Source organism: Pteropus vampyrus, unplaced genomic scaffold (assembly GCF_000151845.1).
Source record: "Pteropus vampyrus isolate Shadow unplaced genomic scaffold, Pvam_2.0 Scaffold208, whole genome shotgun sequence".
Lineage (NCBI taxonomy): Eukaryota > Metazoa > Chordata > Mammalia > Chiroptera > Pteropodidae > Pteropus > Pteropus vampyrus.
In genome coordinates, this window is record NW_011888989.1 from 2,169,250 (window position 1) to 2,177,215 (window position 7,966).

Here is a 7,966-nt window from a genome sequence, read left to right on the forward strand (position 1 = left end):
GCAGGCTGTTGAACGAAAAGGGCTTTACTCACAGACACCATTGTCCACACTGGAAACCTTAGCTTTCGCCAATTAGTTCATGTAGAGCTGGATGGCTCTAATGGTTCAAGTCTGAAAATACAGCATATACCACTGGGTTTTTTCCAGTGTTGATGCTTTGTTTCAAGTTAGTGAGCTTTAAACTATTTTTATTCTTTTAATGAGACTGAAGACAGTTTCTATATTTTGAATATGAATTTACTTGCAATAAGAAATATTGCAGAACTAGAGTATGTAGATGTACGAATGGATTTAATGGCATAATTGATCTTTAAAGAATTCATCTGCCTATTGAGCTGTTTGGGTAGAGAATATACAGGCAATAACACTCAAATTCTGGAGTTCTTATTCCCTTCCACTTTTATTAGGATGTTCTTTCATGGAATATACCTAACTTTTTTTTGTATTAATGCTGTCAGCACCAGGTATTCCTAGGTGGTCTCCCATCCAAGTACTAACCAGGCTCGACTCTGCTTAGCTTCCGAGATCAGACGAGATCAGGCACGTTCAGGGTGGCATGGCCATAGACAAAATATACCTAATTTTTTTATGCTCCCAATTAAGACACACACACACACACACACACACACACACACGCACACTTTTACCAAATGGTCAAAGTAGAGTTGGGTAGTTCTAAAGGTTCTGCTTAAAAAACAAATAAAACAATAAAACATTTCCCCTTCTCCCTACTTTTCCTTGCTTAATAATGGTTCAAAAAATATTTGTTCAAGTCGATTCTTTTTAACATGCATTGTAAGAATCCTGATGCCTACCTAGCATTATCTTGTTTCTAAGTTGCAAAGTTTAAGACTCCAGGATCCAATTTTATGACCTAAAATTGGTAAATTGGCCTTTTGCTTATCTGAGTTGCCTCTACTTAATTCCTGGGCCTTAACTTTGGGTAGACCCTGCAGCATATCACTTTTCCCTTTTTTTGGTTACTTTGGAACTTGAACAGTCTCGACTAGCTCCATAGTCGACTAGCCTTGAGAGTCATCTCCTTCCTTATCAGCCTGGACCAACATGGCTCTCAATACAAACAGTGAGTCATGGTCAACAGCCCCAGATCTTTTCAGTAGAATCTTAAGACTCTTTTGCTCTCCTTGTTCAGGTTGAGCTCCTAATATTCTGGAGATGGCCCAAGGTGGGGCTAGAATTCTGCATGCCTTTAGATTGCTGCAAGGCCCTACAAATAAATACTCCACAGCGGGCCAAGGCCACTCCAGGAGTCTGCTGTCACAGCTGAACGCTGTGCCCATACTTTCCATGGAGAAACTCTAATGATCCCCCTGCATCTAAGAACTCATAGGCTCTGCTTCAAAATGTGAGAGCCACATGCTTAAAGTAGAGGAAAGGGTCAAAGGACAAGGGGAGGTAGACCCTAAAATAGGTTCCCATCCTTTTATGCTCCACCCCACATATGTCTTTTGGAATCTATAGATTGAGTAGTCCTGTTTGTCTGGGGGCTTTTTTTTTTTTTTGGTTTGTTTTTGTTTTTGTTTTTGTTTTTTACATTCTGTTTTGTTGCCCTGACTTAATCCTTCATTTCTGAGTGATAGCTTCCTTTCAGGCTAAAGCTTTTAGAAGAACTTGAGTCCTTAGCTCTTTTTCCCCAGGAACCTAAAGAGAGCAAATAGCCCCTATGGGTTATATTTGTTCCCCTTTTCCTTCTGCTTACCAGAGTTTACCTGAAAAGGAATAAATTATGTGCAAAATCAAGTACCTCAAAAACTTTTAGTGGAACAAATCAAAATTAAAAATTTCTCTAATTGACCTCTTTGCTGTGCCTCCGCAGACTGGCCCCAGGGGCTCTATGTCCCCATGTGCACTACCATGCTCAGCCAGTACCCATCCCTCCCATCTGCCCCCAGCCCTCTCAGTTTAAGACTCAAGTATTCACCTAATGGGCGATTGGTGATGGACAAATAGTAACCAGGGAAGAAGGCAACAAGTACAAAGAAAGTGGCATCTTTAAAGCAACCAATGCCCCAATGGCAATGGCATTTGAAGGTGGCTCAGCCCAGCTCACAGTCTGAGCAAACCCATGCCAAGGAAGAAATGGATTGTGAATTTGTTACTGTCTTCTCAAATACAAACTGGAGTCACTTGCAAATCAGAAACATAATGACTATATTCAAATATGGTTCCCACCTATGGAGAATTTCAGAGAGGTTATTCTCAAAAACGAAATAAGGTAGCTGGCACAGAGTTAAGCTGTGAAATCAGCACAACGTGGTACAGAATGTAGCACTTGTAATGTGCCATTTAAAAGCCATTTAAAGGACAATGCCCCCTGCCCCAGCTTGCAGGACAGTAACCTAACTGATGTTAAGCAGAGCTGAAGAAATAATGTGAAAATCAAGAGCATGGTAATCAGCTTGGAAGCATAGAAAATTGAGTCACCAGGAAGAGTTGGTAAGGCTCTTCAAAGTATCGACCAGGGGAGAGGTAAAAATCCCCTCCCTCTGGCCAGACCAATCCTATCATGTAAGTGGAAGCATCAGGCTATGCAAGCCCGATGACGTTAAGCACTGTACTTATCTGAAGAAGTCTTTGTTCTAATGTCCTGCTCTCCAGGCAATCTCTGATTATTATCTGACTTCCTCTATAGTTCTGCCTACGGAAATGGATCTGTTACAAGGGCTTTTAGTATTCCATTCCTTACAATGGTTTTTAGTTTCTTCTTATTGTAAATGAGCAAAATGGCCTTTCAAACATTATATTATTTGTCTTCCCCTGTAGGTTGACTGACTGGGAGAGAAAGGGCTGGTTATGTAATATATATGTTCCTGTTCCTGTGAGAAGTACTTCTTATTGTAAATGAAGCCATCTGGCATTCAGTTTTGGGTGCTTAGTGGATGTGAGTCTGCCCATGAGAAGATTAATATACTCAGGGAGCAAGAGCACTTGGGTTTCTGAGCCTGGAAGGGGGAAGGCCTTACTCTGGAATGTGGCAAGTTCCCTTGGTGAAGACACAGCCCATTGAGGATTGTTTCCTATGTGATAAACACATATGCTTCTAGCTGCTACTTTACCATTTTTAGGCAAAGATAAAATGCTCATTTCCTAATGTAAGACACAGCGCTCACTATGCATCACAGGCTCGGGGTTAATATCCAGGTTTTTAGAACAAAAGTGTGGCATTTTTTCCTTCATTCACATCCTTTTAAAAGTTTCCCTTGACGTGGGACTGGGCAAATTTCCCCCAAGTGGGCCTGCAGCACAAGAGAGGGCTCTTTGACTGAGTGCAAGAAAGAATTCAAATGCAAACGAGTGGTAGAGTCAAAAAGGAAAGTTTTACCAGAGAAGGGGGAATGCTCCATAGACAGAAGGTGGTCTCCCCTCAGAGGCAGAGAGAGAGAGACTCAGAGAGACAGACAGAGAGACAGAGAAAGTGAGAGGGTCAGAGAAAAAGACACTGAGAGAGACTCGGAGTGTTCAGGACATTCAGTTTATAGATCATTCTTAGTTTCTGTGAATTATACTTTAAAGACTTTGTTTACCTATTTTCCTTTGATATGGACATACAGTGAGAAAGGATGAGAATATGTAGCATGAAAGGTCTGCTGGCAATTCCCAGCTTTTGATCCATAGGTTTCTCATGTTTCTTGCTATAAGGAATGAATGATTTTATTTTGTGTGGGGGGGTCACTTAAAGACTGTTTTTCCTATTTTTCCTTCATGGTGTGGGTAAATGGTTAGTTAGCAGTCCCAGCAGAAATCTTCCTTCGTTTTGCAGGTTTCCCCTTGGTCTAGCTGTAGGGCTCATCAGCATATTGCAGTCTGAACATAGCTTAATTTAACATTTAGTTCTTTTGCCTACTCCCTACATTACCCTGAACTCAGCATAAAACAAACAGTGTTTTAAAATTTCAACTTAATTAAAATCTTAGTGCAGACACATTATTGTTAGGCTTACTAATTAAGAGGGGAAAGGAGAAAGGCGAATGTATTGTTTCAAGTCCAAACTTACCCACTCTTCCCCTACAAGCAAGATGCAAGATGAGATTTGTGCCAAGCGATGAGAAATATTTCCATTCTGTTTAGATTACACTGAGGTGCTTTTGAAGACACTTAAAAAGAAGAAAACAGAGTGGTAGGAACTCAAAATTCTCTATTCACGTCTTTTTTAGATACACATTTATGAACTCTTAGAACCATGCCCCAGGAATGCAAGATTTTCAATTTGAGGCAAGCAAAATCAGGGGGCTTTAAAAATGGGCCGGCGGGATTGCTTGGGAGAGGGTCTTATCTAATGATAATGGCTGCCATTTCTCTGGCAATTGCAAATACAAGTCAGATGCATCTGCACACCCAGTCTTTGCTCCTTTGTTCAGAGCAAACTGCCATTAAGCAGCAAACATCGCTATTAGTGAGGCAAAGGCATTTAAGTGAACTGAATGCCACAAATCTGTGTACAGATCTTTTGTTCGGTAATGATCTGCAACTAAGTACCTTGTTGTTAACATAATAATGGGAGGAAGCTGGGGAGAGGGGGACGGTCTAAAAATATTTGTGATCTTACCTGGGCCAGCTTTTTCTGAGAGAGTTGTCTTTAGTTCTCCAATCCAGTGATTCTCAAACCCTAGTATTCCTCAGAATCCCTTAATCTGCAACATGCTAATTTCCAATTCCCATCCCCAGAAAAGCTAGTTTAGTAGGTCTGAGCTGGGGCCCAGGACTTGAAATTTTAATAGGTACTCTAGCTGATTCAGATGGTCCCAAGATCACACTGCTGAGATGCCCTCTTTTGAAAATTTAAGGACACTGTACCCTTCATGGAAGATGATTTTAAAGAGATGAGTTGAATCTCTAGGCCTTTCTCCTGCATGAAATCTACTTTAAATATATTCAAACCACATGGGGTTAGTCAGGCGGCAAAGTGGTTTTAGGACAGGCCAGGGTTTCTGACTGCTTGCTCCAGGGTCTGGGATCGTTATAACCCAGTTGCAGGGCTCCTTAAGGGTGGCATCCAGCACCTGCTGTTCTCACCCAAAAAGAAGACAGGGACCCACTTTCCTACAGGGCCTGTTGGCTTCACGGAATGGGCAGGGGGAGCTTATAAGTTCTTAACATATAAGAACTTATGTTACTTACAAGTTCAATGCAAAGAGATCATGTTCTAATGGTGGTCCACCTTTCACATAAGGGTCAGTGTGGGCTTCAGTTCTAGAAAGCCTAGAGCTTCAATGCTTTAGGAAGGGAGAAGAAGTTTTCCTCTTCCTTGCTGATGCAAAACAAACAAACAAACAAACAAACAAACAAACAAACAAACTCTGAGGCCTCCACACATTGAAGAAGTCTTGTAGCAATCTATTCCTTCATCCTTCTATTTTACCAGCATCTAGGCTTTAGATATTCTAAGATAGTCTCTCCCTATCCCTTTCTTTTGGTTTCTAGGTTGCCCTAGATGCTCCTTTTAGACAGATTCTGTTTTTAAACAGATGCGGAATCCTGGTAACACCTTGGATGGCCTTGGAAAGGAGTCTGGCATATCTGGAAAACTTCCTGCAGTGTCAGCATATCAGGTGGACAGAAGTCATACTCAGTGGCTCAGGTTGAAATTCAGAACGTCCTAAGCAAAACTTTGCAGAAAGATGCTGCCCTGCCCAACCCAGCAGTCCTCTGTTGCAGAAATAACTTGAGTGTGCATGCGCCAAAGCGCTGCAGGTGGCACTTATGCTTTTATTAAAATACAGTTTCTCTTTGAAAGAGAACAAAGTAGATCTAAATCAAAGTCCTATTTTTAGAAAGGAGAAGTAAGTGATGCATTGATAGGTATTTACAATGTGAAAACTCTTTCCTAAGGCCTCATCTTCAATTACTTAATTTCTTTACAGCAGGTGGCTCAGGAGGAGCCCAAATCATAGAGAGGTCCTGATGAACACCATGTTGTTGACCCTTTGTGGCTTTTCTCATCTTCACAAAATGGGAACAAAAGGATTGGTTTTCAATGTGATGAAACCTAAAAATAAGACAGCACAGAGGTAATTGCTGACAAAAGCTTTGAAAAAAAAATCCCTACTAACTCTTGTGAAATGGAACCCTCCTTGCACCAACAACTGTAGGGCCACCTTTGTAAACAAGTCACAGTTTAGGTCTGAGGACAGAGGTGCTGGATTATTATCCTCGTCAAATAAACTACATGGAGTTGTTTTACTCAGAAAATAGCAGTGAAAAGAAGCAATAAAGTATGTTAAGCCTGTGAGCTTTGGAGCCAGGCTGCCTGAGTACCGATCCACGATTCCTGCATACATCTGTAAAATGAGAATGATGAGAGATATGTCACATGGTTATGGTGAGAATTAGACAAGGCGATGCGTGTTAAGCTTTTGTTGAAGGGTCAGCACCTAGCAATAGCCCAGTACAAGTTTGTTATTCTAAATGTGGAGAAAAGACTGTTGCACTTGGTATCATTCTACGGACATGCTTGGATTTATTTGGAAGATCAGGGAGATAAAGCTACCACCATTTGAAGTAGAAGAGTTAGCTCTCTGGTTGCAATCTGGGTCTATGACTTAGATGCTGGAATTAGCCACTATGAATCTCGTAATCAAGCAAATGGGAGAGAGCATGGCTATAGGCTTGGATTTGGCTCTAGCCACTCCTGTTTCCTGCTGACCTCAATATTCTTTCCTCCTCACCCAGGTTCCCTTATCGAATCCTATCCCTGTAATACCCAGAAGGCCTGTCTCTTCTCAAGCTTTGCTCACTGTCTAATGTAGAATGAGTGGGCTCTATGCCTTAATGGAATCATTTCCTCCTGTGCAGCTGAGTAAAACAGAAGGGTTTGGAGTACACAAGGACAAATCCAGCTCTCCTTAATGCCTCCCGTTCCCTCACTTCCTCGTCTCCTTTCTTTCTCAGACATTAAGTGCCTATCGTGCGTGCTAAGTGCTAGTGATTTGGTAGTGAGGTTTGTCCTCGTGGAGCTTATATTGCAGTGGTACCCAACTTTTTTGGCTCCAGGGACCGGTGCTCTTATGAGAATCTAATTCCTGATAATCTGAGGTGGGGCTGAGGCGGTGATGCTAGTGCTGGGGAGCAGCTGCAAATGCAGATGAAGCTTTGCCCACTGGCCCTCTGCTCACCTCCTGCTATGAGGCCCGGTTCCCAACAAGCCACAAACAATATCACAGTATCGGTCTGCAGCCTAGGGGTTGGGACCCCTGTTTTAGAAGGAGAAAGACAATAAACAGGTAAAGAACAAAACAATAATTTCACGTTGTAACAAATTCTTCAAAGAAAAGAAACAAGTGGCTGAAAGAAGTGAACAGTGGAACGGAGAGTTGTACTTAATTTAGATAGGGATGAAGCTGCTATGCACGGTGCGTTTAAGCTGAGAAAAGATTGCCCCTTTCTAAGAGGACTGCAGGTGAAGTGATAGTCTCAGGTGATGGTGATGTTCTTGGTGAAAAGGTCTTTTTAAAAAGGTGAGGAGGTCTTTTTAAAAAGACAAAAAGTCTGAGATTGTGGTACTGGTGTCCCAGAGGGCTCAGGGAGGTATCTGTCTGTGGAGCTTCTCTGGTTGTTTGGTAGATTAGGGACATGCAGACCAAATGCAAATTCATCAATTCATTTGTCACTCTACATGTGTTTATGGAGCATTGTAATATGTCAGGTACTATTCTGGAGGGTTGGGCTGCATTAGCAAACAAAACAAAAATTCCCATGATGAGGAGCTATGTTCTAGCAGGGAGAAATGGAAAAGAGATAACAAAAGTAAGGCTCAAATAAATGATGTTCTATGTTAGAAGGTGTTAAATGCTGTAGAGAAAAAGTAAGACAAGGTAGGTAGAGCAGGATGAGGATGTGAGGAGTGCAAAGGCAGAAGCGAGCGTGCACGTGTGTGTGTGTGTGTGTGTGTGTGCGCGCGCACGCACATGTGTGATTTAAAATAGAGTGATTCTCAGGATAGGCCTCA

General features: G+C 41.9%; 1 pseudogene; it reads right to left on the bottom strand.

Annotated features, from left to right (window-relative positions):
* Positions 1–449: 449 nt before the first annotated feature.
* Positions 450–568, bottom strand: LOC111747045 (annotated as a pseudogene).
* Between the last annotated feature and the right edge of the window lie 7,398 nt (positions 569–7,966).